The sequence below is a fragment of the Syzygium oleosum genome, unplaced genomic scaffold (genome assembly GCF_021117445.2).
Source record: "Syzygium oleosum isolate NSW1041296 unplaced genomic scaffold, Sole_v2.1 Sole_v2.10, whole genome shotgun sequence".
Taxonomy (NCBI): Eukaryota; Viridiplantae; Streptophyta; class Magnoliopsida; order Myrtales; family Myrtaceae; genus Syzygium; species Syzygium oleosum.
In genome coordinates this window covers 2800900-2819857 of record NW_026607494.1, presented here as the reverse complement: position 1 = coordinate 2819857, position 18958 = coordinate 2800900, and the positions used below count along the sequence as shown (strand labels likewise).

Here is an 18958-nt window from a genome sequence, read left to right as displayed (position 1 = left end):
AAGTCATTAACTTTTGCTAATTCAGTCCTAAACCTTTCAACTTTGCCAGTTGAGTTCTAAACCTTTTCACATTTTACCAATTGAATCCATCCTGCCAATTTTGACCGGAAATTGTTGACGTGTAATAATATTTTTTTTTGGTAAGGGACATTTTGTAATAATATTTTAATATCTTTTGAATCTATTTATTTTTTTTTGTTTATTCCTTTTCTTTTCTTTCCTTCCTTTTTTTTTTTCCAAACCTTGGCCTCCGATGTCATCGGCCGACCATAGGCAAGGGCCGCGAACCCTGTCACGGCCCCGAATCCCAATCGAGCGCGTGACACCCTCCACTGGTCGATTAATGCGACGTCCCAGGTTATCGCCGACCTCACTTATGATCATCAGAGATTTAATTCAACAGCGGAAACCACAAATCACCCTGACAATCAAACTGGGAAGAGTAGGGAGAATACACATATTTTTGTCTCACTCAAACTTATACCATAATATTCACAATTTTACAGACCATCATATACATGTGCACACCGTACTATAAAACATCGATATAAAAAAGAACCGATGACCTGGGCATTCTATCCTCAAAAATGGTACTCCTCCAAAAAAAACCTAGCTTCAACCCCTATATTAGCCTCTACGCCCCTTACTCGGCATCCATTCGGAATCTGACTCCTCGTTCTCAGAATCTAAGTTCTCCTGAACAGTCTGCTCCTCCGAGGACTCCGGTTTGGCCTCAATCTCAATCGGGTGGTTTATATCACCCGACTCCTCTGAGGCCTCATCCTGCTCCTCCGGTTCAGTCTCTCCATCAGACCCGTACTCCGGAACAAACTCTGGATCCATAAACTGCTCATACGGGAGTATATATTCTGGTTCTTCCTCAGGCTCTGCGAACTCAGCAGGCTCGTTCTCGGGTTCCGCCTCGGGTTCTACCTCCTCTGGTTCTTCTTCGGGAATTGGCTCTAAATCTATATCCATTGGGTTGAATTCTGCTTGCGATCCTTCGGGCTCGGGTTCGTGCTCAGCCCCTGAAGATCCTTGTGCTGCTGGAGTTGGATGCAATCCAGATTGCGCTAAACTAGTTTCCGCACTAGTCAATTCTCCGTCTATAGGGGGTATGGCAGACGGGTCTCAATCCCCAACCAAATCAAAAGGAACATCAAAACCCTTGACGGGCCCAAACTCATCGACTCCATCCCGGAAGAACCAGGCAGTGAATACATGGGTCTCCCATAAAGGTAGTCCTACTTCTACAAATACCGTAGTAGTGTGCTTAATCTAGGTCATGTTGTCGCCCATAGGAAACTCTGCAACCTCATACTCGCTGTGCACTGGTACCCTAAAACGCTCAGGTGGCGGTGGCGGAGGATTCATGGCTCAGGTCGGGGTTCTGAAATATTTGGTTGAAACAACCGTGAGATTATATCTCAGTAAGTACACCCCTAAACCCCACCTAGGCTATCACGTAGCTCCAGACAATCACGAAATACAATCACACGCACACTCATCATATAGCAGACACATCAATTATTTTTACCTGGGCCTATTCTGCTTGCACCCTGCACGTCAGTCGCAACCACAATATATGCAATCACATGCATGCTCAATTCTCATTCTTGCGCATTCATTCCGGTCTAACCACATCTTTTCCACACTCTCGCCAGTGGCCCGCGTTACAATACACGTCTCAGGTCCACTGCGACAAACTTATCACAACACTTCAGGGCCCGCGTTACAGTACACGCCTCAGACCATGTATCTCGCCCGCGTTACAGTACACGCCTCAGGCTCAACATCTACCACCTACTGCACAACCCGCGTTGAAGTACACGCCTCAGGCTAGCAGTCTTCCGGTAATACCGGGCATCGTCCCGCGTTGAAGTACAAGCCTCAGGACGGCACAATTCCCACGATCGCACGTGATACACCACATTCACTTTCTTGCTCATGCACATGCTCAACAACCACTTGCCACTCAGTTGGCCAATCACGCGTGGCCTGTGCACGCAACAATTCACATACATTTTTCATGCTCACCAAGCATTCGACATGGCCTATTTGACAATTCCTTCAGTCCGGTCCAAGCGTGCACACAATCAAGCATATTTCAATCAATCAGTTACACAATCACACACCCAATTTCACCATCACAATTCAGCCATAGACCAAACACATATTAAACACACAAATTGCCATTTTTCCCCAACCAAACTGCGGCAAATTAGTTCCGGCCCTTCACGACACTTTCACGAAATTTCGAGCCGGACCTAATGGCACTAACCACATATCCAACCGTACATCACAGCACCTAGAACAGCCATCCACAGCCCGCTTCCGACCTTCAAATTTCCACCAAAATTCCCGAATTCATTCCTAAGGCCCGCCACATAATTCCGCTCCTAAAATCGTACAATTCCGCATCTAAATAAACCCAATTTCACCCCAAAAATTATCCTTCGATACACGACGTCCTAGGTTAGGTTTAAGATATGACTTATCGAGCCCTAGACTATCTCGGCTAGAGTGAAAAGCGGTGGCGATCGACAGGGACGGCGGCGAACGGTGGCGCTGCTTGGCGCGGCGATGGCGAGCAGCGGCGATCGGCGTACGGTAAGGGGGCGGCTGGTTCGGTCGGTGAGGAAGAGAGAGAGACGGACGGCGTGGGGTGGCGCGGCACGGTGGGCGATGGGCGGACGGCGGCGGAGCGGCACCGCGGGAGGGAGAGAGATGGCCGGAGAGGGTGGGTTCGGTGAGGGGGGGAGGGTGTGCCGAATGGAGAGAGAGAGAGGAGAGAGAATGGTCTTGGGGGCTTTTAAAGTCAAACCAATAATTTAATAGCCAAAATGACGATCTTGCCCTCGTCTCTCAATCCAAATCGACGGCCCAGATTTGATCTCATCTTGAAACCGATGGCCGAGATCTAATCTTACCCAAAATATTCAAGGGCAATTCAGGAATTTCTCAAAAAGTCCAAGGGTAAAATTGTCATTTTCCAAAACTAGGGCAAAATGACCAAAATGCCCATCTTCCATAAAACATGCCCTTTATAAATTCCCAAGGGCAAAATGGTCACTTTTCCATTTTCTTGCCGAAATTGAATTTTTCTGAAGGATTCGGGACGATCCAAATTTGCACGTTCCAACTGCAATGTCGTCCTAACGCCCCGTTGTGACTTCCAAATTTTTCCGATGTCCAATTTGGGCTCAATTAAATAATTAAATTTAATTAAACGCAACTCGAGCGTTTCTCAAACTAACGGGTGGCTTTTTGGGGAAATTCGCATATTCGACCTGTGACTGATACTAAATCGAGTCACGTGAAATTTTATTCGGTTCGCGACGACTTCAGTTGTCATTTAAATCGCGAGGATCAATCACTAGATCCGAGGGGTACGATCGTTCGGTATAGGTTCAGGATCATTCGTCAATTCATTTCGTGGCCTGGCGGTATCACCCGCGATCCACTACTCTGACAGTGGCGAACTGACCCCTGACTATCCTTGGATCGGCCAACAATGGCTCAAAATGTCACCTCGGCGATTTCATGGTCGAAAGTCAATTCACGATCGAATTTTCTTTTAGTCGTACGAATTTAAATCCCTAATTAGCCTTTCCCTAATGGTTAGTATCCCAGGAATGATCAGTTCCGGGTGAAAACTAACTACGAGTACATTCATAAAACTCAGTATTTTATAAATCCCAAATGGACCAATTTTCAGGATGTCACAAACCCCTCGCTTTCGGTCAGCGAGGATGTTGTGGCCCTCACCCTCGCATGTGGCCGGTGAGGGCCGCGATGCCCTCACCTAGCCCAGGCGAAGGGCGAGGGCCAGCAACCTCGTCGGCCAGGGTTTGGAAAAAAAGGAAGAAATAAAAAGAAAAGAAAATTTAAAAAATATTAAAATATTCGAAAAATATTAAAAATATTCTTAAAAATTGTCCACGTAAGTGCCGATTGTGCCACGTAGGATGACCGGCGTTTACGTTAGTGATTTTTAGCTAAATTTGGCCTTATGGACTTAATTGGTAAAATGTGAAAATATTTAGGACTTTGAGCTGACAAAAGTGCAAGGTTTAGAATTTTTTTGGATAATTTTCCCAAGAAGAGTCAACCATTTGAACCAAAAGGCTACCTCAGTTTCTATAATTTAATTTAAAGCAAGCCACTGGGACCTCCAAGGCACGTAACTTTGCTTCCGTGCCAATCAAAACAAGCAAAGAATCACAAGGGCAAAAGTACACCACAAGTGCCATAACTTGTGTACGGCGATCACTTTGGTGCCATAACTTTTTTTCGGATCACTTTGGTGCCAAGTCGGAGGAAAATAGATCACTTTAGTGACTCCGGCCAAAATTCCGGCCAAAAAGCTGACGTGGCATTTATATTAAAAAAAAATGGTCTCACTTGTACACGTAATTTCCACGTGGCTTTTTTTTTCGAATTTTTTAATTTTTAGAAAAAAATTATTAATTAAAAAAAAAAAACAGAGGTTGCAGCAGCGGCGAGGGAGCCCTCGCCGCTGCTGCCTGGGTCGCCACCACCGCCGGGAAGGGCCGGCGGTGGTGGGCGCAGTGGTCGGCGAGGGTCGCCGGCCCCGGCCGGGCCCGGCGAGGCGAGGTCGGCCTCGCGTGCGAGGTCCCGCCTCACCCGGCGAAGGCGAGGCGAGACCTCGCCGTCGCGACCCAGCGACGGCGAGGTCTAGCCTCGCCTTCGGCGGGCGAGCCGCGCCTGCCCGTCGCGACCCGAGCGACGGCGAGGTCTCGCCTCCTTCGTTGGCGAGGCGGGACCTCGCCGTCGCCCGGGTCGCAACGGCGAGGTCCCGCCGCCCGGCGAAGGCGAGGCGAGACCTCGCCGTCGCCCGGGTCGCGACGGCGAGGCGCGGCCTCGCCCGGCCGAAGGCGAGGCTAGACCTCGCCGTCGCTCGGGTCGCGACGGCGAGGCGCGGCCTCACCCGGCGAAGGCGAGCGGGACCTCGCCGTCGCCCGGGTCGCGACGGCGAGGTTCCGCCGCCTGCCCGGCGAGGCTGTGACTCGCCGCTCGCCTCGCTAGGCGAGGCCGCGCCTCGCCGTCGCGACCCAAAGCGACGGCGAGGTCTAGCCTCGCCTTCGGGCGAGGCCGCGCCGCCTTCGCTGGCGAGGCCATTGGGCGAGCCGCGCCTCGCCGTCGCGACCTGTGCGACGGCGAGGTCCCGCCTCGCCCAATGAAGGCGAGGCCGACTCGCTGTCGCCTCGGGTCACGACGGCGAGCGCGGCCTCGCCCGCCGGGCGAGGCGAGACCTCGCCGTCGCGACCCGTGCGACGGCGAGGGTCGTCGGGCCCCGGCCAGGGGCCGGCGACCCTCGCCCACCACCGCCGGCCCTTCCCAGCGGTGGTGGCGGCCCAGGCAGCAGCGGCGAGGGAGCCCTCGCAGCTGCTTCAACATCTTTTTTTTTTATTTTTTTATTTTTTTAATATAATATAATATAATTTTTTTTAAAAAAAAGTACACGTCAGCGGCTAAACGGCGTCGTTTTTGTTTTTAACGTTGACTAGACCTCTCCGGCAAGCCGTGGACCTCTCCGGCGAGCCGTGTCAGCGCCACATCGGATTTCCGACGAGCCACGTCAGCATTTGCACTAAAGTGATCGTTTTTCAAAAAAGTTGGCACCAAAGTGATCCGAAAAAAAGTTATGGCACCAAAGTGATCACCGTACATAAGTTATGGCACTTGTGGTGTACTTTTGCCGAATCACAAGATAGCTTATATGGATGGTGTATGCATAAAGCAAAATGGAACAAAGTGAGATATGGACAAAACTTTCTACGGACCATGGAATGAATTCTTTCGTGATGTTTTGGTTCATCAGTTTTGAAATTATTAATTAATAGAATCCAATATAACTTAGATACAAAGTAAAATACCGATATTCAATTTCGTCTATATATAAATCTGGTTTATCTTATTAACGAAATGATCGGTAATCTTTTCAAGTTTGGCACATTAGACTTCTCTCTTATATCTAATCCATGTCTCGTTCCATCTCTAATTAATTGTCTATCTACTTTGAGAGATGACGACTTTTTGAACTTATCTAAAGTGGGAACAAACAGATATGTTGTGCCAAAAAAAAACAAAGACGACGACTTAAACTCATATGTAATTGTTGCTTTATTTTTCGTTCTATTGAGGGATCGAGAGCCCTCAATCCCGAGGCCTACCTTCTTGAGTCACATTGCAATAGTTGTATGCCAAGGTTAATACTATCGTAAGAAGTGATTCCATCAAGTTATATTGTAGAGCAAACTAATAATGGCATACATTAAATTTATCTTGTTTTAACCTTGTGGAGAACTAAATATCCAAAATTTTGATTCAATTAAGGTCGGCGGATCACAACCAAAGCAAACAGTTTCTTCAATATACATCGAGTAAGACTACAGTCACAGAGTGCAAGGTATGACTACAAGGTTAATTTAAGTGAGAGATACTCCGTTTGGATTAAAGGGATTCGGTATTATGATCAATCGTTGGACCACTTAGTGAATGCTTTGTGGTTAGATATGCTAATTGTCAAACCTAAAGTGAATTTATATATAATGTTTCTAAGTGTCTTGAAATTTTTAATTGAGTTGTTTCGGTAATTCTATACCCATGAATGTATTTATATAATAATCAAAGTGGGAGCAAATAGTTGCAATCATGTGGCTCAAACATGTGCTAGTTCTATTTAAGATTTTTTTTTCTTTGAGAAATATAAATTTTTTGAAGATGATTTTAAATTTAAACGCTGAATATTCTTATAAACGGAAATTCATTTGAAAGTATTACGGACGGCTACCAAAATATTTTTACTTATTTATCGCTTGAATGAGTGTGTCCTATAATATTAACCATAGCACATGAAGTTTTGGAGGGTGAAAAAGATTTTCCTTAAGAAAATAAAACAGAACATCTCTCATCTTAATAAAAAAAAGTTTCTAGGCGTTGACCAAGATAAAATAGTGGACTTCGTGTTAATTAGAACACAGGAGAGATTAGATGGTGTGAGATTGTGGAACTTAAAAATGATAATCATGTGAGGTTTCGATGTTCATGTAAAGCAGCAGCAAGAGATATAATGTTTGCTTTGGGCTTAGAGAAATCCAAAATTAATTAGAGCAACATTAAGAGAAACGAGGGCAAGCACTCGATACATTAATTATACATGCTTGGCCTTCTTAATCAAGAGATGGATGGCAAATTAATATTTATCTGAAAATAATTGCATAGACATAAGATAAGAGTATGTGTTTATTCTTCAAATAACGGATAGGTTTGGCATGACATAAGGATAACCTAAAAAGTAAGCAAGCTAAAAAATGGTGGCTTAGAGTTTCTTGCGCCTATTGCAAATACAAAGCAGAAGAAAAGGTACATAAACAAGAAAGGACCAAAGAAAAAAATTATGATAGTAAATTAAGATTTCATTTGTTTCGCGAAAAATAAATAACTTGAAAAACATATATGAAAATGCTTAGACACGGATTGTTTTTGATATAAGCAATCATTTTTCGAAAAATATTTTTCCAGAATCATTCGTTTTTCGTTAAACAAATGTAGCCAAAGATAACATTTGGATTGCCTCATGAAGGGGTAAATTGAATACCTCTCCGATCGTTCAACAAAGACGCAGCGATGCAGTGGAAACGAGGTAGCACGAAGATAGAAGATTCTCAATAGGCAAACAACAAGAACCATCTTCTCTCAAAAGTGCATCTTTGTTAATGATGAAGAAGCGGTTTTATTCTTGGAACAAACACTTACTTTTAGTAGAGAAAAACCCGTAACCAAATGAGGATAAAATATTTGATCGATAATTAAAAAAATAGCAGAAAGCCAAAACTTCCTATTTAAAAATATGAATATACTAAACTAATTAAACTAGGTAAAGAATAATATCAAAGCTTCCCTTTAAATCCTAATTCTAAAACTCTTCATCAAATCTCCATTTATTCTTGAAAACTCCTGTGTCGTGCATTCTTGCAAACTCTTGTCCCGGACATTTTGCTTATCCGAACGCTCTAGATGAAAAATTAGAATGTTTTGAAGGAGTGACATGTGTCATGGTCGCGAGATTTTCATGTGCCAAGGACCGTGCAACATTAACAAAGACTCCTCCAAACCCTAATAGAGTTTCCTGAACATTCCCAGGGACGGACGATACAGTAATTGTGCCTTGTTTTAGAGAGATCTTGGCATAAATGCCGGTAGTTGGTGGACGGGAAGGTGCGATCTCGGTCACCCGTTCAAGAGTCGATCAATGGATGTAATGACTCGAGTCCTTGTATAAGTAGGGGTGTTCTCCCCTCATTTGAAGCATTCAAAACAATTGAAGCATTTCATATTCTCTCCCGGAGCTTCTCTCTTTGGATTCTCTCTCTATGATCCGGGTGGCGCTAAACATTGCATGAATTATTGAGTGTAATTGGGGGCTTGGGAAACACCGATAGTGTTTGAGTGACTTGTGTGTGGTTGTAATTTCCGTTGTATTATTTAATTTATATTGGAATTTTGTGCTCTCTCTCCGTGAACGTAGGTTACTACGAATTCTCGTTCTGTCAATTTTCCGCAACACGTATAGTGCTTAGTGCGTGGAAATGTTGTTTTTCTCTTTGCTCTATGCTGTTGTTATTGTTGAGATATATGTGTGAATTGTGTTAAGATATGTCTTGCATTGGAGAATTTGTGTGATGTTGAGTAGTTAATATATGATAATTAGCCCATAACTCATTATCTTGAACTTTTGAGTGAAGGTGGGTCTAACTGGATATGTTGACGGGTTCAGACTTAGGTTTTCTCTTGGTGAACTACCGAGTGAAAGTATCGGGATTTCTGCTGTGCGCTATAATAGATGGTTAACTCCCAATGTGCATCGGCGTTTGGTGAATATCAAGGAGGATTCTTGTGACCAATGTGGTTACGGGCGTCATCTTCTTGATGATAACTTTCATGGTTTAGTTCGAAGAAAGAGACCAATAATGAATATGGGCGTTGGATATTCAAGTTGAGATATCTTGATGCAAGTATGGCTTCTACTTGTACCAATGGAACCCCTTCTATACAGGGCATTTCGTACATTTTGAGGAGCATCATTTTTAAGCTGTACATCTTCTTTAAGTTGCTAGAGAAACGCTCTGTACATGATCAAAAGAATACTCTACGGTGAGCATGTTTCTGTCGGGATCTTCAAATGGTAGAGTTAAATAAACAAAAACCTATCGCATAAGTAGCAATTCACTCTTATCTAATCTTGTCTTCTTTTTTATTCGATGTGATATCTTCAATACCTCATAGTGTACTCGAATCTACCCAGAAGTGGAAGATTGTGTGACAAGATATATTCCACTAGAATCCTAGGAAGCCTTGGAAAATAGGCGTCCCAGCTTGCTGAGTCAAACCGTCGATATTCCATGAAACACGTCACCCATCAAACTACTCTAGCCCCAATCATTCCTCTGACCATGTCCATGTCCTGAAAATTTACAACAAGGCACACTTGGATAGTGACTATGTCCCAGACGAAATGCTTGGGATCTCGTGGTTGATCTGGAGATACGCGCTTGGATGATTAATGAATTCCAACCCTGGCATGGTTGGGATAGAGACGCTATGGTCCGATGACCCGGCATGAGAGGAATTCACTTGCTGTTCTAGCAGAGTGACAGGAATCAGAGAGGGTGCAAATCGAGCTTGCATTCTTGACAGTGGTAAGAAAAGGCCATGCCTATCTTCCCGCAAACATTGCCCCTGAAAGCGCCTTCCTGGTAGACTGGGATCTGAGTCAAAGTAAGCATGCGTATGTAAGAAAAAGAATAAGAAGATTCCTATATAGTTCTCAATGCCCTCCAAGTGACACCAGATGTAAGTGTAGCTTCTATCTCAAACTTGTTCGGCTGCATATTGTACGAAGACCCATTCAAGCTATGGAAGAAAAAGGGGGACAGTCGAGTCACTGCACCTTAAGATTCCACCTTTGTTCTCAATATAACTCAGCGGACTGTCCTGGGTGGTGAAGGTCTTGCCTTCGTTATAACTGGAGAAACGGGGTCTTCTAGACAACAGCAACGGAAGATGGCTCGGTATAGTCAACTGAAGCACAAATGGATTCCCTCAAAACCAGTTTGTAGCTATAGAATTTGACACCCAGAAGAGCTATGCAGAAGACGGTGATGATAGTCACATGGGATTGGATGTGAATAGTATTTTCTCGATCAAACAAGATCCTTTGGCTAATTACGGACGGTTATAACAGCCAGAGCGGAATATGACGGGAAGAATATCTCCTTGTTTGTCTCATTGAGCAATGAAACTGGAGAAAAAATAAAGAATCCAGTTATTTCTTTCCCTCTTGATATTTCCTATTATCTCCCGCAGTATGTGTACCTAGATTCTCCACTCAACAAGCAACTACACAGAGTTGAACTGCTTAAGGTCATGGTTTCTTGAGGTCTCAAAGTTAAGACGAAAATCCTAAGCTGGTGTGGGTTTGGATTGCAGTTGCAACTGAACTTGCGTTGGGAGCTCTAATTTATCTCCTGAGTAGGATAAGAAAAGGCAAGAAGGGTCTAGTGGAAGATACTTCCCAAGAATAGTAGACCAGATTGAGGGCTCATCCATGGCTCCACAGAAGATCGGTTAAAGGATCTCGAATAAAGCAATGGGCAACTTCAAGAATACGCTAGGACAGGGAAGCTTTGGAATAGGACACATAGTGGATGAAGAGGTAGCCGTCAAAAGGTTTTCTCAGGATTCACGTCAAGGCAAGCAAGAATTCCTCCCTGAAAACACAACCGTCGACCTTCTCCACCATCAGAGTCTCGTGAAACTGATTGGATGGTGCTACGAGTGCCACAAGCGCCTCCTTGTGTACGAAAGCATGCTAAATAGTAGTCTAGACAAGTACATATATTACCATGAGAAGTTATTAGCCATTGGACCAACCCTGATTTGGCGAAGAAGATACAACATAAGACGTGGAATAGCTAAAGCACTAGATTATCTCCACAATGGGTGCGAGAAGAGGGTGATTCACCGGAACATCAAAGCGAGCAACATCATGTTGGATTTAAAGTTCAGTGCTTGGCTTGGGAACTTCGGGCTGGCACTCACGATCCAATGGACCGAATAGATGCACCATTCGACCAAAGAAATGCCGGATCCCCAGGTGACATGGTTCCCGAAAGCTTTCTTACTGGAAGGATACCGTGGAAGCAGACATTTAATCATTTGGCGTCCTCGTCCTTGAAATTTTCTGCGGAAGAAAACTGGGTGATCAGAATGAGGATGAAGGGATGTGTCGAGAACCGAGACAAACGATCACGCAGAAAACAGTAGAAAATAGACGATGCACGAATTTACCTGCGTTCACCCTCGATTAGGGTTACGTCCCCGCAAAGAGATTTCACTATGTTTTTAGGTTTACCACTCAACTCGTTACAATGATCGAAAACGAGCAAAATATATATATGCCCCAAACGGGCCCAAACCTAAACCTATATGAAATCTCTTAATCTCGCACTATACGGGCCAGCCCAAACCCGTTGAGGTCAGGGGCGCCGCCCGAGCCTCGCCCGCTCACCGGCGAGCGGTGCCAACCGACCGGCAGCGGAACCCTCGCTGCGTGGGCGCCGCCCCGAACCCCCGCCACGACCGGGCAGCGGGGCATCTGTCGGGGCGCTGCCCCGAACCCCGCATTCCGCACGCATGGGTCACATGTCGTCGGACAACACTTCAGTTTCCCTAAGCTCACGTGGGCGTACCCGGTGTGAGAAACAAGGGTCCCCAAAGTATTCGCCAACTCCAACAGAGGAAACCAAAATTGTGTCCTGGATTCGGGAATTTCATAGAATGGGGAGGATCTTAAGTGCAGTAGATTCCAGGATGAGTGCGGAAATTGGAGACGGAAAAATAGAGCACATGCTTGTTTTGGGGTGGGCCTGTTGCCACCCAAATCCGCACTGCAACCCCTCCATGAGAAGTGTTTTGAAGGTGCTGACAGGGGAAGTAGCTTTACCAATTGTGCTGCTGGAAAGGCCAGCTTTCATCTGGCCGGTGATGCCTCCATCTTTTAAAGAGGACTAGATTGCTCCATTGACAAAGGCCAAATAACTCTGATCGCAGAAATTTGCGGGCGATAAATGTGCAAAGCGGTAGATCATGCAAATCTATGCTATTCGTCAGCTTGTATTTGCCATTTTAGTGCCTGAAAGTGAATCTTCTTATAGTACATTGAAGACATTTGCATTCTTTCTTTAAACTCACATTCAGGGTCTTTCCAGATTTTAAGGGTTTGAATTCTCTGAAACAACTTTTTACTGCACACTAGCGGGGAGATGACCAAAGATGACCAGAACAGAGAGAAGACAACAGGCCCGCCTCCGATTGATCATTTTCTCATTGCTTTAGTTCAAGACCGAGACACCATCTCTCTCTCTCTCTCTCTCTCTCTCTCTCTCTCTCTCTCTCTCTCTCTCTCTCTCCAACTTTTTTACACATGTTTTCTTTTGATTAAATTGGTTAAAAGTGGGTTTATTGCAGACCCACCGTAAACTATCTTTTTTGTGTTTTTTTGTCTTTGGAGCCCGTTAAGACCCATATTTGAAAGTTGAGGTGATCCAAATATAACCCGCTTCAATATATTTGAGTTAAAGAACGAGTTTGTGACCCATTTTGACATCTTTGCTCTTGATTTAGATATGAGAAAGCCTATATATAAATCATAACATTGCCTACTTATAAGTAACACTAGGAGGCTACATATGCATCCAATTGATGGAGCCTTAGCCGATGAAAGAGAATATATTCTAGTAGTGTTAGATTCTATTTAGTTTTCATGTGAATATGGAAGGCTAATTAGCTCTTTTGACTACCGACTTAGATAATTAAAATACATGAGACTTGCAGTGGTATACATGTTGCGCAAGCAGATAATAGATGGGCAAAATTGTTTGGCTTTTTTACACGGTGATCTTTTAGACATCAACCGTTTTCTTCTCTTCATCGACTATCTTCTCTTTTTCAATTGGCAAAAGATACACTTTGTGGCTTGCAATAAGCGTGAACTTTAACGGTGTCCTTCAAAATGGCAAATCCTCAGAGTCCTTCAAAATGGCAAATCCTCAGAAACTCATCTCCATCACCTAAAGGGCGAATGCATGACGGATTATCTCAATTGCTGTTTACATTTCCCATCGCAATTGCTTATTAATCCAGAATGAGTGGGGTAAATGATGAAGTACATGGCCAATAACCTAGTACGAAGGTCAACCGAGACTTAACTTATTCATTTTGGGTGGATGAGCACTTGTAATAGAATATGATCATACAGATTGAGATAATCCATCTTGCACTTGCTCTTTGGGTGAGATAAGTAAGGTTTTCATCTTAGGCTGCGTTTGGTCATCTGGATTTTTAGTCGGGATATGACTGGATAGAATAGGATATGAAATCCAAAGAATTAGTTATATCATATTTACTGTTTAGTGAATAGAAGTGATAAAGCCGGATATTTTCATATCTTACCATATCCGTTATTTTCAATGAACGTCGTATCAGTATAAATGAACCTAAAAATTACACAAATGGAGATAATAAAAATCTCTCATGACACTCTTACCCACTTCATTCTTATTTGCTTATTTTTTATTATTTTTTTCTCTCTTTTTTTTAATTATTTCCTATTTTTATATATTTTTCCCCTTCCATCATTTTCTAATATTTTTTTATTAAATATTAAATAACACTAATATACCTAAAATATGTAATAAATATAAATACTAAATATATTTATTTATATTGATATGAAATTTATATCATAAGATAGAAAGAAATTTGAACATATAAATAAAAATAGGAATAAATAAAAACGATATTATTGTTATCTTTTTGTTATTTTGAATTTTTATATTAAAATTAAAATATTATTTATATTCAAAGATTATTTTAATTTTATTAATTTAACAAGTTTGTTGTTCGAGAAAAATAAATTTTATATTATGGATATTAGAAATTCTACCCACCTTTATCCCGCCTCCCCCATGGGATAATTTTATCCAGGTTATATCTCTCTTATATTCGACTTTATCCTGTCTTGGGCAAGCACCAAACACGGGATAGGATCAAATTTATCATATCTCGAATTTTATCCCGACTACCAAACGTAGCTTTAGAGTTTGGCATTTCAAACGAAAATGGTTAAATATCCTGTCATCAAGTCACCAATTTCCGCAGTCTTCCAGCATTGGGCAAGCATTAGCCTCCATACATGGTCTTACGGCTTTGTAGAGACTTGTGTTTTTGATGAACAATTGCCTGAGACTGGTCACTGTGACCCCCTTTGAGAGGAGGCACCTTTCTTCCGAAGTTATGGGGCTATTTTGGCTTTTTGACCTCGTATTATTGGGTGGATCTGAAAAGATACGAAAGAAAGATTCTCCTCCAAATAGTACATACGACTTTCAATAGGGCTGGGGATTGTTGTGATATTCCGAATTTCGACCCATTTTTGAGATTTATAAAACGTGTATTTCGTCAGTGCGCTTATAGTTAAATCTCGCCCAGAACTAATCACTGTCAGGTTATTTTTAAATTTGAGATTTCGCTAAAATCGCATTCAATCGAATTTGGCCGTTATTTAGAACCCGAACGGTGATGTCGAATTTCTCGGAGTTTCGTGACAAATTTAATTGGACGGTGTCGATATTATTGTGGTCAGCGTTGATATTGCCTGGAATTGGTGAAAAGTGAAATTTGAACCGGGTGTGGATTTTGACTAGTAGACCTCCCTCTTAGTGTATTTTAATTAGTGTTTTTGGGTTTTTCGTGGACCGTTGGATCGACTTCGAGTTTGAATGTGGATCGTTAGATCGCACTTGATTAGGTTGACTTTCTCTCTCTCTCTCTCCTCTCCCTCAGTCACGTCCCCGCCCCCCTGCGCACGTCCACTCTCCCCTCTGCCCATGCAGACTCACTTCTCTCTCTCTCTCTCTCTCTCTCTCTCTCTCTCTCTCTCTCTCTCTCTCTCTCTCTCTCTCCTCCTTTTTCTTCTTTCTTCTTCTTCCTTTCTTCACCGCGGCTTCTACTCCTCCCCTTCATGGCTCGCCCGCCCACCGCCGTTCATCCCAACTGCTGCTCGCTGGCCATCCGCCTTGCGCCATTCGCCCGTCGTGCGTCTCATTCGCCCGCCGTCGTGCGTCTCATTCGCCGTCGTGCGTCTCATTCGCCTGCTCGCGGCTCACTTGGCCGAGCCCGTCGCCACCATCGTCACTGCCGCCCAGCCACCGCTCGCCGTTACCGTTGCCACCAGCTCGCCCAGTAGCTCGCCGCCGCGAGTCTCGCCGCCCAGCTCGCTGCTTGGCTGCTCGCTCATCCCGTCGCCGCCCAATAGCCGCTCGTCTCGTCACCGTCACCGTCGCCGTGCCGCCCAGCTCGCTCACCAGCCAGCCCGACCGCTCGCCCAGCTCGCCGGCCAGCTCGCTCACCAGCTAGCCGGGCTGCACGCCTGTTCGTTTGCTCGTCGCCATTGTTGCTTGCTTGGCCGCTCGTCGGTCGCCTGCCTAGCTCGCCGTCGCCGTCGGCCGCTCGCCCAACTCATCGGCCGTGTCGCTCAGCTCGCCCAGGCTGTCGCTCGTCCACCTGGCCGCTACCCCGGGCCATGGCCGAGCCGTCCCAACCGGTGCCCTTGTCGTGTCGTGCGCCCTGCCCGTGCCCAGTCGCTTACCGACCGCTCGCCAGTCCGCCGGCTCGCTGCCCTGCCGCTTGCCCGTCGCCTAGCCGAGTGCCCTACCCGGGCCGAGCGCTTTGCCCGTGGCCAAGGGCCGTGCCGAGGCCTTGTCCGTTGGCCGGCCGCTGTGCCTTCGCCCGTGCCGAGCCCGTCGCTGCCCCGACCGGCCATTTGGCCCCCTTGCCGGTTTTCCTTGGGCCAAAACCTAGGTAAGTGACCTCCTAATCCCTACTTAGTACTTTGGGTATTTTTAGACTTGTTTAGGGGTTGATGAGGGTTGGTTTAGTGACTAAGTTAGGTATGGATTAGTTAATTGAATGTGATTGGTTTATGAATTATGTGGTGGTGATTTTTGTGGCTAAATTAGTGATTGATTGAGATGGGTTCAATGACCGGGTTGTCATGGCATTATGAGGAAAATCGATGCTTGAATGTGGCCGACTTGAAGATCGGGTTGGTGGGCTAATGTGGTGAGCATAACTTGATTTGAATAGTATGACGTGTTAGATTGGTATTGACAAATTGTGTGTGGCATATGTGCATGAGGAATGTCCTGAGGCGTGATTACGCGGGACTAAGCCCGGATTGATCGGAGGGCTGTCAACCTGAGGTGTGGTTACGCGAGTGTGGCTAGAAAGGCAAAAAATGACATGAGGCGTGGTTACGCGGGTCGAGAGAAATGTCCCGAGACATGGTTACACGGGACTAAGCCCGGATTGATCAGAGGGCTGCCAATCTGAGGCGTGGTTACGCGGGATTAAGCCCGGATTGATCGGAGGGCTGGACCTGAGGCGTGTTGACGCGGGTTGTGGTTAGTTGGTTGGACATGCATGCGAAATGTGTTTGGTTGAGTTAGGTGAATGTACGTGGTTGTGGCGCTCGAGTGTTTATGTTATGTTCTTGAGTTATTATTGCAGTATTGTGATTTGACTAATGCGCGGAGTTGACGTGTGATTTGAGGCGAGGTAAGTGTGCATGGGAATTCTATTATGTCGATTGCTAGATTGCATGTTGGGACTCGTCTTGGTACCCATTGGCCTAGGTGGGGTTTATGTTGTCTGCTTATTCAGATTTATTCTCATTGCTGTAATGCAAACCATTTCAGATCCTCGACCTCGACCTTGATCATGCTGCCACCTCGGCGTTTTGGGGTCTCTATGCATACGATGCATGAGGAGACCGAGTATCCAGTAAGTCCACATCAGACTTATATTAGGCACCTCACTACGGTCTGGGTAGATGTAGGCCTAGTCGACTTATAGCGTCACACTTACTTGGCCTGATTTTATCGTGACGGGTTGGGGTTAGTTGGCCCAATCCGGGGTTTTGAGGGACAGCAGCACGGCAACGAGGATGCCGTGGATTGGGAGCCCGGGAACGTGTATGCTCATGATGGTGAGATTCTGGACTCCAAAGATCCCCCAGAGAATCCTAGTCCCGAACCCGAGCCTGTACCAGAACCTGTAGCGCCTGCGGATCTCGAGCTCGAAGAGGAATTTGAGGAGTCCGAACCTGAAGAAGAGCCCGAGCCTGTGCTAGAGCCCATGGAGTCCGAGCTCAAGGAGGAGCCGGGTAACAAGGAAGAGCCGATCGAGATCAACTCTGACATGGAGTCAGAGTCTTCAGGGTCTGATTCAGATTGGGCGCCGTAGGAGTGTTTGGGTACTAGGCTGGGAAGCTTTTGGTAGAGCTCTTTTTGTGTAATCAGCTAGTCTACCCTACCACCTGTCCCTTTTTGATGATAATGGTGGATGTTAACCCTAGGAGCCTAATGTCTGATTGTCTGGCCGAATATTGTAAGTGACTGTTTTCCATTGCTACGAAATTATTGTTTTATGCTATTATTATCCCTCTATTATTGTCAATTGTCTGGATTGTTATATTTCGCTTCCGCTTGCGTATTCACGTGGGTATTTCGTTTGGGTCGGCGACGCGTCCTGGGACGTCGCGTTCGATACGACCGTTGTAGGGGTGTCGCGAGCCCGTTGGGGTCCAGGGTGTGACAACTATATACCAAAAAGACTTGTCTTCGCAAAGTCCTAAGACCATGTATGAGGGCTAATGTCACGCCCCGACCCTCGAGCGCTCTAACATCCCACCACGATCGTTATAAATGCAACGTCCCAGGATACGTCGCCGACCCAATCGAATCATTATCCATTAAACGCATGCGGAAGCGAACTTAATTCACCCAACAACAATCAATAAACGGGATAGTAAGGAAAACACACCTCAATTTAAACAACATCATCAGCAATACATCGGGTTAATATATTACAAGTCCGCCACGCGAACCTTCCCGATTACAACCAGAACAGGTAGGGGTTAACCTAGCTCCTCTATCTACAAGGATAACCTCAAAAGGTGTTCTCCCTCAAAAAGCCGGTTCCCAAGGAACGGTACGTGTACTCATTTCGAATGACTTGAAAAGTGGTTAACAACAACGGATGAGATAAATCTCAGCGAGTTTACGACCTAAGCCTCGACTAAGAGGTCAACTCATCTCTGATGTACCTAACCCATGCAACGATACATCGATGGCAGACAACTCAATATAGAATATACAGGTACTTCACAACACAATCACAGGCAGCCTTACCTTGTCTTGGCACATGCACACGCCCTATACGTTATAATTCACCGTATGCCATGATAATGCAATAAGCATATAATGCAATCAGAATACGCATCAACCTTCTTAAGCACAATGCATTCACACGTGTCCTGATTATAAAGTGAAACCGCTTCGGCCCGTCCCATACCGTGCCTAGCAATTTCATCCCATAATCAAGCGCAATGCCACCACAATCTTTCACGCTTATTCCAATTACTACAGCCACACCAGGGGCTACGGCACAACCCGCGATATTCGCCTCAGGTTGGCAGTCTTCCGGTATATCCGGGCATCGTCCCGCCCCATCGGGCACGGCATCGTCTCACTAACCTCAATGACGGCATATCCCATAAATGGGCTCATTCCGAATCCGATTCGCGAATGACTACGTCTCCCCTGCTACCAGCGACGGCTTCCAATTACCAAATTGGGGACACCCGTTAGGGCCACGGCCAAACCGTAGGTAGGCGGTCATCCGGTATACGGTTTTCCGGTATAACCGGGCACGAAAGGAACCTTTAGGTGATCATGCACACATAGCAATACTCAGGTTCCATCATTATAATTTTCAATAGCAGATGCAAACATGATCCGTGCTAATACGT

The 18958-nt window shown here is 45.3% G+C and overlaps 1 pseudogene; it reads left to right on the top strand.

Annotated features, from left to right (window-relative positions):
- The first annotated feature begins 10675 nt into the window (after positions 1-10675).
- LOC130139084 (probable L-type lectin-domain containing receptor kinase S.5) lies at positions 10676-17391 on the top strand (annotated as a pseudogene).
- The last annotated feature ends 1567 nt before the right edge of the window (positions 17392-18958 follow it).